This window comes from Eurosta solidaginis, chromosome 4 (genome assembly GCF_040869045.1).
Source record: "Eurosta solidaginis isolate ZX-2024a chromosome 4, ASM4086904v1, whole genome shotgun sequence".
NCBI classification, from domain to species: domain Eukaryota; kingdom Metazoa; phylum Arthropoda; class Insecta; order Diptera; family Tephritidae; genus Eurosta; species Eurosta solidaginis.
In genome coordinates this window covers 152,998,924-153,022,030 of record NC_090322.1, presented here as the reverse complement: position 1 = coordinate 153,022,030, position 23,107 = coordinate 152,998,924, and the positions used below count along the sequence as shown (strand labels likewise).

Genomic DNA, 23,107 nt, shown 5'->3' with positions numbered 1-23,107 from the left:
GGTAAATGGAACTATAAATAGAACTTATTCAAATAGATCGGACCCTGGTCCACTTCGCGAAAAAAAATTATCGTAATACTATAAACATCACAGGAACACTCTCCAAGTTGCTGTGACGCCTTCAAACTATACTGAAAATGTCCATTTCACGTAGCTAAGCTTTCAAATGCAAAAAGCCGTTTTAAAATCGGATGTGCGAAGTAATGGCATTTCAAGTTTTTATCGACTCTATATTTTATTAGATTTATAGATGTGTGCTAAGTTATCATGATAAGCTACCGATTTGTTCAAATAATAAAATTTATTTTAGCAATCAAAATATTTTTGAGATCTTTTTTTTTATGATAAAAGTTTATTTATTTAGAACATGTATCGATTATTTAATATGTATGTTTGTAATGAAAATAATTGAGTGCAAAATTGTTTGCTTAACAAATAGACAGCATTACGTAAATTCACATAATTCTCAAAGCAGGCATAAACTATACGTAAATATTTATGTATGTATATTCACACATCCATGCCCACGTTAACTTAAATTGAAATAGTTTTATATTGCCAGTTCGTACCGCGAGGCCCATTAGCTCAGTTGGTTAGAGCGTCGCGCTAATAACTCGAAGCTCGCGGGTTCGATCCCCTCATGAGCCAAAATAATTTTTTTAATAAATATATATATATTTTTTTTTATTCAATAACTCAATATGTACATGAATTAGTTATGAAAGTTGACATAATGTTGAGAGGCAGTATAGCGCATTTTAGTATTGTAAGGAAGAATAATACTGTAACGATTTTTGGGAATTTCTGATTCACCTTCTACTAACGTTCGAATGGCTGAACTGTCGAATAAATAACTGCAATATTCAGTATTGCAAAATGGTTTTTATTTAAACTATTTTGGGAGTAGTACTTCATACTCTCTGTTGCCTCGTTCGCATATTTCTTCTAAGGTCTAGACTTTTCATGAACATGCAATCTAGAACAGTTGTACCTCATACTTGGTTATTTAGCTAAATGCTTGTGTATGTGTAAGTAACAGCTTCTGCTCTTAGCTTATGACTACATATATGTATGTTTGCTTTAAGCTGCTGGTTATGTATGTGAAATATACTTCGCCGCCTTTTATGTATGTAAGTAAATGTCTGAATGCCTTGCAAAAAATTGTGCAATTAATCACTAAGGAGAGCGGTCTGCGATTGATCTCTTTTGCCCACATTGGGGTATAATTGATCCTCTCTAGTACCGTTTGGATATATTTGCATCAGTCAGTTTGAAATTTATGTAGCCAATTGAAAAAAAGGAAAGAAAATAATATAATAAAAAGATTAAATGTGATTGAATAGAATTATTTAAAAAAAAATGCGGAGCTCTATATCGAACCTAAAATACTAGAACCATATATTCCATTATCATACAATTTGTTTTGTTTTTATTATTCTACAACACTAATACAAAAAAAAATTAAGAATATTGTGTTAGAGTTTAAAAAATTATAAAATCCGCAAAAACAAAGAGGATCTCTCCGACAGTACCCGTACAAAGAGGACGCGACGAACGGTCCCCTCAAGGAAATAACGGAGAGTGGAAAAAGGATCTGTGAGACAATACCCGTAGGGGTACAAAGAGGGCGTGTCGAACAGTACCCAAAGGGGTACAAAGATGAAGTGCCGAACAGTACAAAAAGGATATGTTCGACAGTACCCGTAAGGGTATAACGAGGACCAGTCCGATACTACCCGTTCAGGCATAAACAGGTACAATTGGTCTCTCCATAGAATATGCTCAAACAAAACGGATCAATGCAACCCATATAAGGAGATCAGAACTGGCTATAGTCGCATATTCCTTTGCGACTCATCACGGATTCATCTTAGACTAATCACATTTTTTGCAGAGTGTCGTGTTTATTTACTAACAGCAAAGTAACGTTAGAAATGCTAATAATCGCTGCAATACAATTTTATAAAATTCTTTATGCCAAATATTTAGCTACTTTCAAATATTTGGTAAGTACATCGTGGCAAAGCTAGGAGGGTGAACATAAGATCAACGGTCATAACGTCAATTGGCCTTATTACCACAAGATTAATAGAAGAATTGACCATGGGAAGTGGTCACAATGACAAATTTCAATGTCGATGATATTGGCCTTACGAACATCTTGCTATTCTGAAATTGTCATAAAGCCAGCTCATGGTGGCCATTAGGTGAATGATCTTATTTCACACCACCACGTAACATTCAAAGCTAACATTAAAGTTAAAAACTGGTGTCTTATGGTTTTTCTATATCTTTGTTGTTCAATCGAATGAAAGGAAACACAGTTTTTTTTTCAAATCTTCGAATACATCGCTCCCTTTCCTATATTATGGTCCCCATCTGGTGAGAAATCGGAAAACGATTGGCCCAATAAGATCCTCTCTGAGATTGGAAGAAATTAATAAACTAAAAGTAAAAAATTTGATATAAAATTTTGCTCCATTTTTTGCCAAAATTTCGTATGCGGTACTACTTTTCCAAATTCTACTTCAGTAAAATGCAAAATGGGACTAAAAACTGGGTTGGTGAGAACTCTTTTGAAATAAAAAAAAGATATTCAACTAAACTTCTAACTAAACCTGCAAAGCCTGTAAACCGAATTTCCTGAATAGTAATTTAGTCGAATTTAAAAAGGCCATAAAATCAGTCGGTCTTATGGTCATTTAAAGTGATCGTTATAATGATGGACAATATTCAACGCATATCTTCAACCTCTCCTTGTCCACCTTCGTCATCCCAAAAAAATGGAAATTGGCGAGGTTGTAGCCGCTACTAAAGCCTGGTAAATCAGCTAACGTAGGATAATAATATTGTATGATATCTCTCCCATTGCCAGTAGCCAAAACACTCGAAGTCAATCTGCTCCCCTATGTCACCGCAATCCTGCGACTTGGCAATCATCAATATGGCTTTCGAAAAGTATGTACATAGCACCACCACTGCGCTGAATGCAATCAACATACAGATTAATTGCTAGTTGAATCAAGAACCCCACCACAGAACAGTACTTTAAGCGCTAGACGTATCAAAAGCTTTCGATACAATAAGTCTCGGCATGTTACCGCAAGACTTAGAAGGTCGCAAAAGATGAACTGCAAATTGTCTGACTGCACGGCAGAAGTCGGTGCAATGGGAATGTAAAACCTAACCCAGAAGAATTAAACAAAGAAAGTTACGGGGTGGTGTCCTGTCCTCACTTTTATTTAAATTTCATATATAGGAGCACCCATCGCCTCCTGAAAAAGTAACTATTTTATCTTGCTCCTATAACGCACGATAATGGCAACAGGTCCCGGCCAACCTATCGATTGGCTATGCAATAAAATAAACTAACATATCCCCAGTATCTCCAGTTTTTGCGCCTAGCGAAACCTGACATTGTCTGCGACCAAATCCTGGGCGACCTATTTACAACGTGCACAAGAGTAATATCGACCATATTGGATATCCACTTCCCTGGCATTATGCCACCGACTGTCTTACATCCTACAATACGGGCGTGATATTAGATCAGTATCTTAATTTTGGCTAGCATGCAATTGTACCTAAGATCCAGAGCTGTGCCAAAATCCTAAAATCTCTTACCACTTGTGGTCAGAATAAAAGAAACGAAGAATACCTTTTATAAAGCAATTGGACAGCGACTTGCATGCTACGCTTTCCCAATATGGTCGCCGATCCTACGGTTTATATTCTTATGACACCAGAACATCATCTACAAAGTGCAATGAAATGCTGAACAAACAGTTTCTGCTGAATATCCAAAAACCTAGGCATTTTAACAGACATTTGGTTGAAAAGGCCTCACCTCCAAGGGACGTAAGAAGTTAACTCCGCTATAACTTAGCCTTATGTTAAAGAAAAGTACAAAGAAGTCCTCAGATATATCCACAAAAAGGCGTCGTACCTCTATGCCAGTAATTGCCCGCAAGCCCCGTTCTTATAGTCAAATACCCTAACAGCCCGACACATAAGCAGTTTTTCATATAGATGAGCTTAACACATGCTTATGCATTATGAGTAGATTGCACATATTTTTATGGAGAATGGTAGAATGTGCGACACTGGCGCCATCTGATATTGAAAAGTAGCTAACTCCCAAATTTTGTTGCAAGCAAATCATAAGAAGGAGAATTTGACATTTGCTTTGGCTAAGGGTGTTGGCACACTTTGCAAGTGAAATTTTTTTCCCACTGGTTGGTGAATTTTCTAACATTTTTCACAATTAAAAACTGCAATATAACAATCGACTACGACACAAAATATGTTAGGAAGTATTTTTGTTGTATAGGGAGAATGTTTAAAACAGTGCTTCGCGAAATTTTGTATGTGAATGCGAAAGGCGCAATAAACTTCAATTGCCAAGTCTGAAGTTGCTTCATATTTACAAACGCAACATCTTGATTGATTGTGGCGATGTTATTGGAATGCATAAGCTTGTGTTAAACGCATCTATATGAAAAATGTAATTGTGTCACCGCCTTAAACTCGCAATAGAGGAAAGCAACCACCACGGGGAATAGCGCGTAACTCTGGCTCAACTTTGATCTGAATAATGTAATAGGTTAAATTCTTACCTATCCGGTATCAACCAAGACATACATAATGTATGTCCTGCTTGTAACGTGTCCCCACATGACACTAACGATATTTTCAATTGAAATGTGGAACCAATGCCTCTAACATCCACTGCTCTCTGGTTCAACCCTGTTGAAACTGCAGGTTTACTCCGACTTGCGTTAGAGGATATCTTTTGTGAGCGCATCTACAACAACAACAGCCTTAAGGACATTTGAAGTTAACCGACCTTTTGGGGTTTGACTTTGCATGTTCCACATATTTCAAGGTCACGACTTTTGTTGTGTAAAATCAGTAAGTATCTACTTTTTGTTTCTTTTTACCCTTATTTATATACGTAGAAGCTTAATTGAATTTTATTCTCTTTCTCTGCTGAATTACCATACTCTAACATCAAAGTATTGTAAATGTAACAATGTTTAAAATCAGACTGCATTAAAACAAACTTAATTAATTTTGTGATGGCGACAGAAATAGTATAAAAAGAGTCAGAACAAACAACTTGAAATGGCAATAAAAAAATTAAATTAAAATTTTACATAAGGATGGATCAAATCGAATGGATGGAAATACACTATTTTCCTACGAATCAAATAAATATACATGTTTAAATGGTCAAGGTGAAAATAAGGTCTCTAAGTCATGTTTTTTTAACCGCGTTTTTGCAATGCAGAAACGTTTTCAGTAAAACGTGGGGTCTATGGGGTCTGTGGTCAGACCAATTAACAGCTATTCACCTGTGGTTTAGTGGAACAGATCCTCAATCAATAGCATAGGAAATCAGCTCTCCAAAATTTAAAGAATTCTCACTTATTGCACAGGACTTTTTTCTAAAACGCTCTGGAAGCTTTTACAATAACCTGCGGTATAGAAAGGCATGGATGTACTGGGCGAGATGGCTATTACTCAGAGCTGCGATATAGACTTCCGTGTTTTTTCGGTGCCCCATAAATTCAGAAAACAAAAATTCAGAAGCACATTTTTTCAGAAAACATTAGCCAGAACCCTTTTTTCAGAAAGACAAAACTCAGAAGTCAAATCTTAGAAATTTCAGAAGTTAAAATTCAGAAGATAAATTTCAGAAAGCAAAATTTAGAAGTCAAAATTCAGAAAGTAATCAGACAGCAATAAAACCTTAAACTTTGCGCAAAAAAACTTCTAAAATTTGACTTCTGAAATTTGACTTCAAAAATTTGCCTTCTGAGTTTTGATTTTGTGAGTCTTGATTTCTGAATTTTGGCTTTCTGAAAAAGGGTTCTGCCAAAGTTTTCTGAAAAAATGTCTTTCTGAATTTTTTTTTCTGAATTTATAGGGGGAACCATTTTTTCATAGACACAGGATTCCATGCCATCATTGTGTTCAGCGAATTGAATATTGGGCCTGTTTTATAAATATACCTGGGCCTGTTTTATGAAGACTATGGTGACGAAATTCACTTTTCTCTTGAGCAGTAAGTTTAAATCTTTCCATATGAAGATTTCAAAACATTCAAGGGCGTGCACTTTGTGGTGGAGAATAAGTGGAAAGATAAGATATTATTTGTCTGCGTTGAGAGCCAAACTGTGCTTAAGGCGTTGTCCAGCCCTCTAACTACTTCAAAACTGTTTCGAGCAATGTAAGCTTCGGCTGAATAATAACATTATGTGTGCTTTCCATACTCTGATGCACGAGAACCTCTTGAAATAAGACGCCTGAGAACTTGACTAAGGTGGGAACTAAATAACCATTGCTGAGCACGCACCCAGTTATGTCACTCGCCCCTTCGGGCATCGAAACTAAATGTTGGAAACTGGGCCAACATTTTTCAAAGACGACACTGTAATTATGAATGCTGAAGGTCAGCAAAACTCACGTTGTCATCAATCTAAGAAGGTCTGTCTATGTAACTGCTCTCATTGAGCAAGAGCTTGTCAGGAAAAATGACTACCCAGCTTGTCGTTTTTGCATTGAGGAGAATGAGACTGCTGCGCATTATCTGTGTTCCCGTCACGGCTTCGTTAGCATCTGGTTTGATGCTTCTGCGATAGCTGTGGTAGAAAATGAACATCTGAGCTCTTTAAATATGTTTTCATTTATTCGTAAACTGAGTAGGTTCGCAATAGATTAAAGGAGCATGAAAACAGTAAAATAAACGATATGTTGTTTAAGTGCTAGTTTTTCTTTACGTGTTGTTTGTACATTTCCGAAAAAATCCCCAAAGTTGTCTTATATAAAAATCGTTGTTTTACAATTAAGAAGTTATTCTCCACTCCTCACCACTCTCCTTTCCTCTTCGTATTTTCTCTCTCTCACTTCCACTCTCACTACTACTGCCACTACCACTACCACTCATACTCTTACTTTCATTCCCACTTACATTACCAGCTCCACCCCGTCTCCCATCCTCACTTCCATTCTTACTCTCACTCATATTATCAATCCCACCCCGTCTTCCACTACTTCTCCTACTCCCCCTTCAACTCCCTCTTCCCCTCCTTCTCTTACTGTTACTCTTACTCTCAGTCTCATTCTCATTCTCACTCCCACTCCGCCTCACACTCTTACTTCCACTCCTACTCTGACTACTTATCTCACTCTTATATAGAATCTGCGCCTCAAATTTCGTCTAGCCGATTTAATTATTTAGCAGAGATATAGAGAATTTAACCATTCAAACTTGTCTTGCCAGTTACGAGTATCGAAATTAGATTGGCTTATTTTTATAATATTTTTCTTTCAGTTAAAAACTCTAACCTCCTTAATTCATGTGCGTTTACAAAAAACCATACGATAAAAGCAAATTAAATTATTTAAAGGTTTCTGCACATACAAACCACCCACCGAACGATGACACTAACAACGGCTACATGCACTTAACTCTCGATTTTTTGTTTGTAATTTTTTGCATGTTTTCATGTACTTTTATTGAAAAAAGACAAAATTTACGTACCGTCTACTTACATACATACGCACGTACATTGTACATGTGTGGAATGTATTAATTGAATTGCGCAACAGCTTAAAGTTTATTAAATTATAAAAGTAGTGATATTTTGGGCCGAGTAAGGAAATATGGCATACTTGAATTGTGTGGCATTGAAATAAATTCGACTACCTTTGACAAAATAGAAACAGCGTCACACGAGAGAAAATTCTCACCCTAAAAAATTTTGTTAAAATCTTCAAGGGATATTCGAAATAAATTTCATCTTGACCGTGCTGCTGTGCAGCAACACACATTTTTATAAATTTCATGAAAATGAAATTGTATTTTAATTTTGTCACGAATCTCAAAATGATAAGTCCTTAAAGAAGAAGAGATAGAACTACCAATAAATATACTGAAATTATCAGGATGACGAGATGAGTTGATTTAGCCATGTCCGTCTGTCTGTTTGAACGCAAACTAGTCCCTAAATTTTTGAGATATTTTTTTAAAATTTGGTGAGCAATATTAGATGTCCGATAAGCTATTTGTCGGAACCGACGCGATCACTATAGTATATATCCCCCACACAACCCATTTTTAAATAAAGATGATTTTTGTGATATCTTCCTCAATTTATCAGATTGAAGCTTAAAATTTTTCCAACTGACTGCATACAATAATTGCTATTATTCTAAAAAAAATCGATGAGATCGCTCATATATACACAGCATATATCTCCTGCAACCAATTGTGCAGATAAGAAACTTTACGTAAATTCTGTCCCATTTTAACAGCTAGAAGCTTCCAATTGCCCAAATGCTTTGTATACAGCATAAATTGTTGTCAGAAAAATCATGGAAATCGGTCGTATATATATTAGTGTGTACCCCATATAACCGCCATTTTTGACCCCTTTTTAATTTCTAGAAGCTTCAAATTTCGTCAAGTAGTTACGTATACGGCATATGTTGTTCCGTTAAGTGATTCATGGTCATAGTTATCTAGAGCTTACGATTTCTCGAACATGTTCGAGAAGAGATTTCTCGCGAGTCTCGCCTTCTCGCGAGATTTTCGAATCTCGAATTACTCGTAAGGCTCGCGGGCTTCTCGACATTCAACTTAATCGATTCATTTTCTGTTTTATATAGAGATTACGATTTCTTCCAGAGCACAAGCCAAAATGTCCGCAAAACCACAAGTAAAAAACACCGGAATGTATAGAATATTGCCAATGCAGCGACTGAATTGAAAGTCGAGAAGATCGCAAGCCTTACGAGTAATTCGAGATTCGAGAATCTCGCGAGAAGCCGTGTTCTTGATGTCTCGTTGAAAAATAAAATATTGCGAACAAAATTATATGTATAATAAATAAGTTTTGAGTCATTGGCTGCAATATAATCAACAAAGTCCCAAGTAAAAAAAAAAAAACCAGGTGTGTAAATACTGTTCATACAGCGATTATGTAATAATATCGAGAAGCTCGCGAGATTTACGAGTACTTTGAGACACGAGAATCTCGTGAGAGTTCTCGATTTCTCGGGTCTCGAAAATCTCGCTTGTGTTCGAGAAGAAATCGTAAGCTCTATAGCTCTATCTCAGCAGTATATCGGGCAAACGGAATATATGATCCCGTGGCTGAGCTTGAAAAGAAATACTGGGGCCACAATTGAGCCGAGGTGCACAAATGGCCGAACATGATACACACTTCTACACGGAGAGTCCAAATTAATGGAAGGGGTTGGGTCAGCTGTTTACTGTGTCGACCCAGAAATAAGTAGATCCTACAGGCTGCCAGATTACTGCAGCATTTTTCAAGCGGCAATTATAGCAGTGAAGAAAGCATCAGAAATTCTGGAGGAAGCGTGCTTAAGCTGCAGTCGCGTCAATTTATATATTGATAGCCTGGCTGCGATTAAGGGAATAATCTCACACAGTACTTCATCAAGAAGTGTTTTGGAATGCAAAGAAGCATTGGAAAAACTTCGCTCAGGCCGGAATATACATCTTTACTGGGTTCCAGGTCATAAGGGGATAGAATGTAACGAATAGGACGATGAGTTGGCAAAGGGGGGTAACACTCGGTGAGGCGACGGTAGACGTCCCAATCCATTTGGGAGAAATCAAAAGGAGACAGGATTTGCATATGATCCATCAAGCAGGAAAGGCGTGGACAAAAGCGCGGGGCTGCAAAATTTCTAAGATCATGTGCAAAGGCTACGATATTAGACTCACAAAGTGGCTCATATCTCTGAAGAGAGAAGACTTAAGCCTCAAGATGTGCATACTGACTGGACAAAGTCTTCTGGCGCCACATGCTTATAAGTTAGGCCTCGCCAGTGACAGCAAGTGTAGGGAGCGTGAGCTGCAGGAAGAAACGGCTGAACACGTTCTGTGTTCATGTCCTGCACTCGCAAGGTCATGGATCCAGCTATTAGGGGAGGAAGAGTTGCCAGATCTTCAGGAAGCAATTAAGCAGGGTCCAAGAAAACTTCTAGTATTTGCCAAGAGAAAGGAGATATTCTATAACATATGTCCAGGCACCTGATTGAGGTCTTCCGTTTGGTCGTCAAACACATTGGACACATGCAATCTATGTGAGGTCTTTATTAACCGGCCAGTTCAACCCAACCTAACCTATCTCATGCAGACCACAAAAGTCGTGAAAATCTTAATACACTACATCTGTTTTCTATGTATTAAAAACCTTATACAGCCGAATATTTGGATATTACGAATGGCATACGATTATTGTATACCTCCATCCATGAAAGCTGCAGACAATACCATCCTTACTGTTTTGTTTTTCTTCTTTTTTTGGTTTTAACTAAATTTTTTATTCAAGGTTCGGTTCGAGCTCAAGGCCAGAACAACAATTTTTTTCCAATGATAATTATCCTTATTTTTTAATTTTTCTAAATTTTTTTGAAAAATTGTATTTTATTTATGGAATAGTAAGTAGAAAATTTTTCAGACAACCTGCCATAGCTACGCAGATAGATCCATTTTGAAGGGTGATAAGCCTTCATCATCAGTATGCTTTAGGCACGTTGCGCTAACCATTTAGCTATACAGCGCTGGTTTGCTTGACTGGAAAATTTGCTACTTCTATTCCTTTTACCAACTATATTTATTCAGTGTTGCGCCATCTGGTGCAAATCACTGATAATGCTAAATTTTTGTTTATTGTCAATTACTTTGTTTGACATTCCCAAGTGCTCATGGTTTATTAACAATTGTTTTTGTTTTTATCGGCCTATTGATAAATGATTCAAGGTTCGATTCGAGCTCAAGGCCAGAACAATAAATATTTTATTTTTTAAATTTTGTTTTTATTATTAGACACCAATATCTAATACATTGAATTTATATTAATGAAATTTCAATACTTGCCTTGAAAATCAATGTCATTTGCAATGACAAATGATTAAATTTGGTTGCATCATACACGATTATCGATAAAAAACTTTAAAACCAAAAAAAAACAAGTAAGGAAGGTTAAATTCGGGTGTAACCGAACATTACATACTCAGTTGAGAGCTATGGCGACAACATAAGGGAAAATAACCATGTAGGAAAATGAACCGAGGGAAACCCTGGAATGTGTTTGTATGACATGTGTATCAAATGAAAGGCATTAAAGAGTATTTTATGAAGGACTGGGCCATAGTTCTATAGGTGGACGCCATTTAGGGATATCGCCATAAAGGTGGATCAGGGTTGACTCTAAAATGCGTTTGTACGATATGGGTATCAAATGAAAGGTGTTAATGAGTATTTTCAAAGGGAGTAATCCTTAGTTCCATAGGTGGACGCCGTTTCGAGATATCGCCATAAAGGAGGACCAGGGGTGACCCTAGAATTTGTTTGTACAATATGGGTATCAAAAGAAAGGTGTTAATGAGTATTTTAAAATGGAGTGATGCTTAGTTCCAACACGTGGACGCCGTTTCGAGATATCGCCATAAAGGTGGACCAGGGGTGACCCTAGAATTTGTTTGTACAATATGGGTATCAAAAGAAAGGTGTTAATGAGTATTTTAAAAGGGAGTAATCCTTAGTTCCATAGGTGGACGCCGTTTCGAGATATCGCCATAAAGGTGGACCAGGGGTGACCCTAGAATTTGTTTGTACAATATGGGTATCAAAAGAAAGGTGTTAATGAGTATTTTAAAATGGAGTGATGCTTAGTTCCACACGTGGACGCCGTTTCGAGATATCGCCATAAAGGTGGACCAGGTGTGACTCTAGAATGCGTTTGTATAATATGGGTATCAAACGAAAGGTGTTAATGAGTATTTTAAAAGGGAGTAGGCCTTAGTTCTATAGGTGGACGCCGTTTCGAAATATCACCCTGCCAAGATTTTAAGGGTTTTTTATTTCGCCCTGCAGAACTTTTTCATTTTCTTCTACTTAATATGGTAGGTGTCACAACCATTTTATAAAGTTTTTTCTAAAGTTATATTTCGCGTCAATAAACCAATCCAATTACCTCACCATGTTTCATCCATTTTTTCGTATTTGGTATAGAATTATGGCATTTTTTTCATTTTTCGTAATTTTCGATATCGAAAAAGTGGGCGTGTTCATTGTCGGATTTCGTTCATTTTTCATACCAAGATAAAGTGAGTTCAAGTAAGTACGTGAACTAAGTTCATTAAAGATATGTCGATTTTTGCTCAAGTTATTTGACAGACGAACGACTGTGTATAAAAACTGGGCGTGGCATTAACCGATTTCGCCCGTTTTTACAGAAAACAGTTAACATCATAAAATCTATGCCCCTACCAAATTTCAAAAGGATTGGTTAATTTTTGTTCGACTTATGGCGTTAAAAGTATCCTAGACAAATTAAATGAAAAAGGGCGGAGCCACACCCATTTTGAAATTTTCTTTTATTTTTGTATTTTGTTGCACCATATCATTACTGGAGTTGAATGTTGACATAATTTACTTATATACTGTAAAGATATTAATTTTTTTGTTAAAATTTTACTTTAAAAAATTTTTTTTTTAAAAGTGGGCGTGGTCCTTCTCCGATTTTGCTAATTTTTATTAGGCATACATATATTAATAGGAGTAACGTCCCTGCCAAACTTCATCATGATATCTTCAACGACTGACAAATTACAGCTTGCAAAAGTTTTAAATTGCCTTCTTTTAAAAGTGGGCGGTGCCACGCCCATTGTCCAAAATTTTACTAATTTTCTATTCTGCGTCATAAATTCAACTCATCTACCAAGTTTCGTCGCTTTATCTGTCTTTGGTAATGAATTATCGCACTTTTTCGGTTTTTCGAAATTTTCGATATCGAAAAAGTGGGCGCGGTTATAGTCCGATATCGTTCATTTTAAATAGCGATCTGAGTTGAGTGCTCAGGAACCTACATACCAAATTTCATCAAGATATCTCAAAATTTACTCAAGTTATCGTCGGAAGGACGGACGGACGGACATGGCTTAATCGAATTTTTTTTCGATCCTGATTATTTTGATATATGGAAGTCTATATCTATCTCGATTCCTTTATATATGTACAACCAACCGTTATCCAATCAAACTTATATACTCTGTGAGCTCTGCTCAACTGAGTATAAAAATACAAAATACTCTAATTCGTAGTTGGCATTCATCATACGCCCTGTAGTCCCAACCTGGCTGCGATGTGTATGAACCGTAAATCATCATTAAAGCAGCATTGTATCGAAAGCAATGATAATAATTAAATTTGTTTTTTGCGTAGAATTTAAGCTCAGTTTTATAATCGTTTTTGTTGTTAAAAATAGAAGTATGAGTACGACTATTATTTTTGCCGCTATAAATATTAGGGTGAGCAAAAAAAAAACTTTTTTCTTTTGGTAAGCGAAAATAGAGGTGCCTAGAATAACTACTAAACGAGTCAAAAAAAAATATTTGACACCTTTTTTTGTTAATCATTCGCTTTATTACAAGAATTTGTACAGCTAGTGTTTTGAGGATTAGGAGTTAGAGTTCTGGTTTACTTTTTATAACAATTCCCCATACGATTTGAATAGAAAAACTAAAATCGGATTGGGGCACCTCTAAACATTAAATTCAAAAGCTGAAATTTTTACGAGCTATCTTTTTTTGAAGTACTGAAAAATATTTTCACTATACCAGAAGCAAACAAAAAAATATTTTTTTGAATCTACCAGTGTGCATTAGGGTTTGCCCTATTTATTTGTATACAATTTATTCTTTCATAAAATGCTGTCTGAGAAATGGAACAACTGGTACGCGTGCCTTATTAACCCCAAAGATCAAAATATATAACCGAAGATATTTATTAAAATGCTTAAGAGTTGTTTTCCAGGACGCGGTATTATTGACTAGAGAGCTCTTATATAGCTGAAGTTCTATTTTGGAGAAAGCAATTATAAAGTAGTCAAGTAAGGACGCCACTGCAGCAGCAGGGACAACGCAGATAAGGCCATTGTCGCGCCCTGTCGGATACCAGGTACCGCTGTTTTCACAAACAATTATTTGTGTGCCTTACGGAGCTAGAATCCGCAAATATAAACGAAATTCTGCACTACATTAGGCACACGCGCTGGTTTAGCCTCATCGGTTCTACAGAAGGAAAACAAGGTATCGTGTTATCACAACGGGCTACAATGGCCTACGTGAGCCTTTGCTTGGGCAGCCTTACCTTGCGTTACAAGCTTAGAAGGAAAATAAAATGATGAAATTTGCTTAAAAGCTCCTATAAATCATATAAGGAATTCAATAAATTCTATCAAATATATGTAAAATATAAGTATGTGCAAAGGTTTGATACACTCGTATATGGATTTATCTACATAGTTGTAACTTCCTTTGAATGATCGCATTGCATTATTTCAACCCAACTGACACACTTTTGCTCCACTTTTTACCCGTACTTTTCTTGATTTGAATGCGGCTGGTTACATCATTCAATTCACATATGTGTATATGTATATGTATGTGCACTAACGCAAGACTCATTGCACGCTTCCAATTCGCAATTGCGTAAATACGCCTTTGTTTTACCACTGTAAATGACATTTAAAAGGAAAACGGATTTTACGTAAGTCAAAGCAATGCAGTTTCAAATACAAAACGGAAACGTTATTCTAACAAGTAAGGAAGTCTAAATTCGGGTGAAACCGAACATTCATACCCAGCTGTTGTTGTTTGTTTTGTGTGCTTAATAGTGTTACAAGGCTACGCAATAACACATATACATATGGTTCTATTCTGAACTAATTTTGACACCCATTTTCTCAAAAATTGTTGTGTCTTCCAATTTAATGTTATATTTCAATTTAAAAAGTAAAATTCTATTAATAAAAGCTCTTTTTCGCTAAGATATAGCTTATTATTTTCGTCTACGACCCTTTTAAAAATCTTTCACATAAAAGTGGGCGTGGTCTTTAACCGATCTCGTCCATTTTCTCTACAAATATTTCCTGCTATAGGGAAAATTTGTGTACCCAATTTTTATACGATCCGGTAATTTTTTTTTCGAGTTATGGCTCCCGAAACATAGAAGATTGCTTAGTCGTAAAAGGGGCGGTGCCACGCCCATTTTTTTTAATTTGAAGTTTTTCCTATTTATTGTTATAAGTCCACTTGGGAAACGAAATACCATTGGTATAAAGCTCTTTTTTGCAAAGATATAGCTTATTTTCGTCCACGACCCTTTTTAAAAATCTTTTATATAAAAGTGGGCGTGGTCCTTAACCGATTTCATTAATTTTTCTTGAAAGCATTCCTTATAGTAAAGGCAACCTCTCTGCCGAATTTTGTTACGATAGGTTTAACGATTTTTGATTTATGATTAATAATATTTGTAAAATTGATTTTATCACAAGTGGGCGGTGCCACGCCCATTTAAAAAAATTTTTTCAAATTTTTATCGAGAGTCTCAATGTCAGTCCACATGACAAATTTCAACATTCTAAGTATATTATTTACTAAATAATCAGGTTTTTTGTGTTTTCCAAAATGTTATATATATAAAAAGTTGGCGGGGTTATCATCCGATTTCGCTCATTTTCAATACCAATCTATTCTAGGTCCAGATAAACTCGCGTACCAAATTTGGTGAAGATATCACAATATTTACTCAAGTTATCCTGTTAACCGACAGACGGACGGACGGACGGACGGATATGGCTCAATCAAATTTTTTTTCGATACTGATGATTTTGATATATGGAAGTCTATATCTATCTCGATTCCTTTATACCTGTACAACCAACCGTTATCCAATCAACCGTTATCCAATCAAAGTTATAATACCCTGTGTACAAGTACAGCTGGGTATAAAAAAAAGAAGGGAAAAATATTTTCCAAACAGTAGTGAATAAGAGCATTCATCCAATCGCTCCAATTAGAGATGCCACGAATAGTGAATTGGCCGAATACCGAATACCGAATATTCGGCAACACTGTCGGCAATACATGCTTGTCTGGGCGCGTTAGCTGGATTAAGACAAGTGGACACCTGTTTTCCTGCTTGTACATAACAGATCATGAAACTTTAATAAATCTGACAATGGGAACTATTGGAACAATGTATCAAACTCCTCAAACCATTCGAAGAGATTACACAAATAACGAGCTCAGGTATCTGTTGCATCTCTGAAGTGATTCCACATGCAGTAATCTTATTAAAATATCTGGGAAAAGCAGAGACAGCTGAGAAAGTACCAAATTTAGTAACAATGAGATCTTCACTGCAAGGCAAGTTTGAAAAGCGATTCAGCTTCGATGAAAAAAACAAATATCTGGTTGCTGCTTTTCTGGATCCTCGCTTCAAACCGTGTTTCCTAAGATTGGTTCAAGCAGAAAGAGCAAGACAAAAAATTCTTCTAGAAGCTCTGAAAATAGTACCGATGACGATTCTTCTCCAATTCGTAAGAAAAGAAGCCTGAATGAAAATGATAGGAGTACTGAAATACACCACAGTTTCTGGAACTACTTTGAGGAAGTCGCTACAGATAATATGCGAAATGCTAATGATGAGGAGAACGTGGACAAGAATGCTGTGGCAAAGTTTAAAAGTTTGCTAAAGTTTATGTTTCTTCTCCTGGAAGTAGCGTGTATAGTGAGACCTTATTTTCTGATGCTGGTAATATTTACGATGAAAAGCATAATCGTTTACTACCCAAAAATGATGAAAAGCTTATTTTTGTCTAACATAACTTACCACTGATCAATTTTAAATACTAAAGTGTTGTAATTTGGAAATAAGTACATCATTTTGAGTAATATAGCGTGTCTTTTTTACATGATATGGTATTCGGTATTCGGCCGAATAATACTTACTATTCGGCCGAATACCAAATAGCAAAAAAAGTGGCCGAATAGGCCGAATACCGAATAGTTGCCGAATATTCGAGACAACTCTAGCTCCAATAAACAGCATTCACACAAATCTGTAGATAGTATGTTAATATATACATGCATATGTAGTTTGTAAAAGTCAAGCACCGTTTATCACGCTCGATAGATACAAACATATGTATGCACATACGTGTGGTTATATGTTACTTCGTGCTTGAGAGATAATCAGGAAAACTTTACAAACGCAGCTGATTTGGACTAGAGAACTTTATTCGATTTTTGTTAAAGTATACTGAAAAAGTTTTGTAGAAAAGGAAAAAGCACTGATCAAACGAAATTTTTGTTTGAAAATTCAAAAGTTAATTTAACTTGAGTTATGGCTGTTTGCAAAGATTTCTGTCAACTAATGTTGACTAAGGATGATGAAAACAGGCCTCTATATGTAAAAGGCAAACACAAGGCACAAACATGTTTAATTTTCTCTCAAACCTAGGCTCTGTAAAAGTTTAATATTTTGGTTTGGCGAATTTACATATTGCGCTGATACTGGTCATCTCGTTTGGTTCATGGGTTATTGCTCGTTTCGTTAAGCGAAGCAAGCAGTGCCGAAGGAGAGAGAACTCGGAGTAATTGTGATAGTGGGGTAGGACTAGAGCTACAAGTGGGAGTGGAAATAAGAGTGTTGATGGGAGTAGGAGTGGATGTAGGAGTAAGAATGGGATTGGGAGTGGATGTGGGCGAGGGACCGGTAGTTAGAGGCGGTGTGGAAGTGATAAATGAAATAAGAAGAAACAAGTAAGGAGGCGACTTCATACATTTCACGAATGGACTTAAGCAATAATCTTATGCCCCTAAATTTGAAGATTATGTTGAGAGGGTTCCGAAAATGTTTTTTTAATTTTTTTTGATCCTGCGAAATACAGCCGAAAAGTTTTTATCGTTGTAACTTGGTTATTTGACGTCCGATTTTTAAGCTTGATATGTCATTATTTTGGCCTTGAGAAGCTTCACATTTGCATTTAATGTCCTTTTAAGCTATGAAGTCGTTTTCACATGATTAGGTCAGCTAACAAAATTTTTCCGCCCTCCCCATCCCCCCCACCCCCCCTCTAATATATGTTTTTTTTCCTTACCAAACGAAAGTACTTAAAATTTCAAGATAATGTTGCTTTGAAACCATATTACTAAAATAATAAACAAAGAAGTTATAGCACTTTCAATATTTATTGCAACTGTTATTTTACCTGATTCTTATTATACTTAGACCTGAAACTCATGATATTTTTGGAGGAAAAATTGCAGGGTTTGCATTGAAAAGTTAATAAAGATATGCCAAATATCATGAATAAAAGTCAGAAGTCAGAGTCTGACTTTTCACCTCGTATAACAGCTTTTATATTAAATTGCTTAAAAAAAGAATTCATCCCTTCAAATAAGGGAAAAGAGCGGACCACACCCACATTTTTACTTTTTCAATTTGCTAAACGCGTTAACAAAAAAATAAAATTTCGAAATGTAGATTTTCAAACTTTGAACTTCGTAAGCCGTTATCTATTTTTTGGAGGCTAAGTTCGAAAAACGGAGATATTACTTTGTTTACTTAAGCCTCAATGTCTACAAAAAAGTGGGTTTTGTCCAATACCCAGAAAAAACTGATTTTGTTGCATAGCGTTATTATTATAAATTCGAAACAACAGGTTTGACTCACTTAATTTTGTTAGCTGACCTAATCATGTGAAAACGACTTCATAGCTTAAAAGGACATTAAATGCAAATGTGAAGCTTCTCAAGGCCAAATTAATGACATATCAATTTTAAAAATCGGACGTTAAATAACCAAGTTACAACGAAAAAACCTTTTCGGCAGTATTTCGAAGGATCAAAAAAAATTAAAAAAAATTTTTCCGAAACCCTCTCAGCATAATCTTCAAATTTAGGGGGGGACATTAGCAATTTTTTTTTTCGACCCAGTCTAATGTACATTGTACATACTTTTGCAACATTTTCGATAAATACCAAATAAATAATAAATCAGTAATTCTCACACAAAATTTCACGTTCCATGTTGTCAACATGTGATAGCTACGACAGTGAATCTCGTATCTGAATAAAGCTTGTATGGGATGTATGCGATATATCACTCTGAGTTTTCATGACAGTAATATATGCCATATATGCAAGCATTTTGTGAAATTTGTTTCCCCAAGCCCTCAAAACGAGACAGAATCAACGAAAATCTTCTTGCTTGAGCAAACGGTTGTGTAGAAGATATGATATTTATACAACAGATCTCTACGATCTTTTCATACAAGGATATATGCCATATACGTAAGCATTTGGTAACACTTGAAGCCTTTAGCTGTTAGAGTGCGGGATAAATTACGAAAAGGATATTATTTGAACAATCGGTTGTATGGGATCATGGTGGTTTGATGTTAGTGTTCTCGCCTACAACACCGAAGATCCTGGGTTCACGCCCCGGGCAAAGCTATATCAACATGTTAAAAACTAGTTTTTTCAATTAGAAGAATATTTTTCAGGCAGAGTATATTTCTGCCATGAAAATCTCTCAGTGAAAACTCATTTGCTTTGCAGATGCCGTTGGTAGTCGGCTTAAAACGAGTAGGTCCGTCCCGCCAATTTGTAGGAAAAATTAAAAAACGCAAATTGGAAGAGAAGCTTGGCATTAAATCTCTTCGGAGGTTATCACGCCTTACATTTATTTATTTATTTTAATACAGATATCTAAGATTTTTTTATTTGTGTCATATTCAAACGCATCTAATAAAATGTAAGTCTTCTATCTGAAAAACTTAAGAAGATATGACACAAACCCCCTTTTCTGAAAAATCGCTTGTAAGTATGAGGTATATATCTAATAGTTGCCCGATCCGGTAGAATCCGACAAATGTCTAATAGGGCATCCCAATATACCACCTCACCGAACTCTACCAAGATATCTTGAAAATTGACTCGTTTGCGTTCAGTTAGAATGACGGACATAGCTACCATTTCGGTATACTTATTAGTGGGTATATCTCTTCTCCTTTATGGACTTACAATTTTCATACTCATAACAAACTTAATACACCATTTCAATTTCATGAAAGTTATTAGAAATGGAAGATAAAGTAGAAGTGAATGGGATAGGGATTGAAGAGGGGAAGCGAGGCTCACTTTTGAAATAAAGGCAAACCAATTCTAGAGCAGAACAAATTCTGCCGGGTAATTAGGTAATATGTATAACTATCATTGGAAGGATTATAGAGTAAGCTTATCAGCTGAAAAAAATTTAAAATTTTCGACTATCGCTGATGTCCATAAAAAAGTATAGAAAACTTGCTGCAAACAACACTTAATAAGTATATTTATAAATAAGAATTTAAAAAAAGATGTGATCTTTATATATCTACTTATCAGAGAAAATGGCAACCCGCTCTTATTTAGTCCTGCCTTTCGGCATATAATATGAGAACCAATGGTACAACAGGTAGGTATGCTCGTCGAGGCGACTAAAAAACAAATTGATTCAAGGGGTTGCCAGCGCAATATATAGCTTCTCCAACCCAATTGTCAACCTCACCTATCCGTGACGATCTCTGTTTCTTTAACAGCCGAGGCTCCTGTGACCCCAAGTTCCTTATGGATATAGGGGGTGGGAGGGCTGTATGGCCTAGAAGGTTTCATGTGGTCATACCAAATCGTTCCCGAGAGGGTCGGGCTTGTGCCTTAATGGTGCTTGTTACCGAAACGTAATGGATCCGCATCCGGCAAAGGACCATCAACAACGATAACTCTCCCTAAGATTTCGAGGAGTGTCCTTATCGCTAAAACAACAACAACAAGGTGGTACACTTAGCCCTACTTGCAGAACGGCAAGTTGAGTTTTTTAGCTCAGAGTTAACCTGAACCGACGGGGTAAACTCATACATTTTCGACAAATTTTTGAAATTAACTCTGAGCTAAAAAATAACTTGCCGTTCTGCAAGTTGGCCTTAGAAAATTTTACCCGCAATATCACTGAAATAGTGATTGGGATTGCAGTAATACGTGAAATGCGGGGACAAGTACTTACTACATTCATAATGTATTATCAATATTACGAATAAGCTTGACAGATTCATATTTATCGATTTAGTGAAATTGTTTTCGACACGTGATCGTATAACAGGATATGAGTAAAAGATATTTGCCTTAAACTAATTAATGTTCGGCTCATATAAACACAATTTTACCCAAGTCCTTTTACTTGCATATCGTTTAATTTCAAATAAACAATTTGAAATACAAATCTCGAGCTTATTTTGTAAATAATAAAATTAGTGTTATCTTATAATTTGTAATGGCTTTTATCTAAAATTGCAGCGCTTACTTAGGTATCTACTAATAACTTGAAATGAACACAAACAATACCATAGATAAATTTAATTAAAATTACATTCAAATACAATGAAACAAAGGTTACTTAATACGTAGATAAAAATGTCTGTAGGTATTAAAAATGTCGCTATGCACATTTGTAAATTGAAAACATTGAATAGTAAGGAAAACTAGGAAATGGAAAAAGAGACACACACGTGTAATGAAAGCGACAAATATAAAGCAAGTTAATAATAGAAATAGAAAATGGTGAGGTTGATGAACTGGAAAAATTGTAATATAAAAGTATATGTATGGATGTGTGTGCGTGTGTGTGGGTGTGATCATCTGTGTAAGCAACAGTTCGTCTCATATGTTACATTCTCATATTGTGAATGTATTTGTTAAATGGGTGTTGATACACCTATGCCATTGCTGATTTGTTCGCTCCTCACGACCCACATGAGCGTATGCAGCTGTCGCACCACAAAATAATTGCATACAAATGTATATTTGTGTGAAAACAAAAATAAAAACTAGATAAGGCACACAAAATACCGCAGACATATTAAAAGAGCTAAAATAACAGAAAAAGTCTTAAAAAGGATGTGACTGTGCGAGGTGTAATGTGTAGCGTTTGCATAGAGAACTACATACATATGAAAGGACGTGTTTGGGAGGTATTTCTGTAACATACAAATGACATCATAAAATTTAAATTTGCTTTGCCGTTCAACACCAAACACATAAAGTAAATGATAACCGATAAAGTCATTAAACGAACAAAAAAAACAGTAAACAATTTGACTAAAAGTTAACTAAAAATAGAAAACAGCAAAAAAGTTAAAAGAACACAAATATGAAGTAACATTAATAGGTAGAATAAAATAAAATATATTAAAATAGTAAAAAATAAAAATAAATTATATTAAGAAGTACAACAAAAAATGGAAATAAAATGAAATAAAAAAAAAATAATAAAAATTTTAATTCAACATAAGAATAGAGGAAAATTTACAAAGCAAGCAAAAGTTAAATAAGAATGAAACTAAATAAAATGAAAATATATAAAGAAAGAACATATGTGAAATTAAAAAAAATTTAATTAATAACAAAATTTTATCAAACAAACGAAATATCAAAGGAAAAAATAAAAACAGCATAAAATAAAATAAAATAGAATAAATTAAAATTAAAATAAAATAATAAAATAAAAAAAAATAAAAAAATAAAACAAAACAAAATAAAATAAAACAATACAAAATAAAATAAATTATGACAAAATAACATAAAATATAGGGCCTCATGGACCGGCCAGTTCAACCTAACCTAACAAAAAATAAAATAAATTAAAATAAAATAAAAGAACATAAAATAACATGAAATAAAATAAAAAAGAAAATAAGATAAAATAAAACAAAATTATATAAAATAAGACAAAGTAAAATGAAATAAGATAAAGTAAAATAAAATTTAATAATAAAAAATTTATTTAAATAAGATAAAATAAAATAAAATAAAATCAAATAAAATAAAATAATAAACAAATCAACCATCGTAGGAGTGCGGGTGCGAATCCCACTCCCGGGAGAAAAGGCTTTGAAGAGATTTAAAAAAGGTATAATCGAAACAGCTGTCGCCTTGTCCGTCCTGATGTCACGTTGTTTAGATTTTTCCCAAATTATTAAATAAAATAAAATTAAATTAAATAAAATAAAAAAAACAAAAAATAAAATAAAATAAAATAAAATAAAACAAGTTAGGACGGGACTGTCTTCGGCTGTGCCGAAGACTTCATACCTTTCATGAATGGGGCTGAACCATAATCTTATCCCGTTCGTAATCTCCAAATAATCGGATGTATAAGATAAGAAATATATAGTGAACAGATGTA

At 35.2% G+C, this 23,107-nt stretch overlaps 1 protein-coding gene and 1 non-coding gene across 7 annotated transcripts in view; one reads left to right on the top strand and one right to left on the bottom strand.

Annotated features, from left to right (window-relative positions):
* Positions 1-23,107, bottom strand: part of rut (rutabaga) — a 382,895-nt gene that overhangs the window by 216,449 nt on the left and 143,339 nt on the right. The gene's annotated exons all lie outside the window — the stretch shown is intronic.
* On the top strand, positions 575-648 carry TRNAI-AAU (transfer RNA isoleucine (anticodon AAU)). Its single transcript has one exon. It is a non-coding gene; the product is annotated as a tRNA-Ile (tRNA).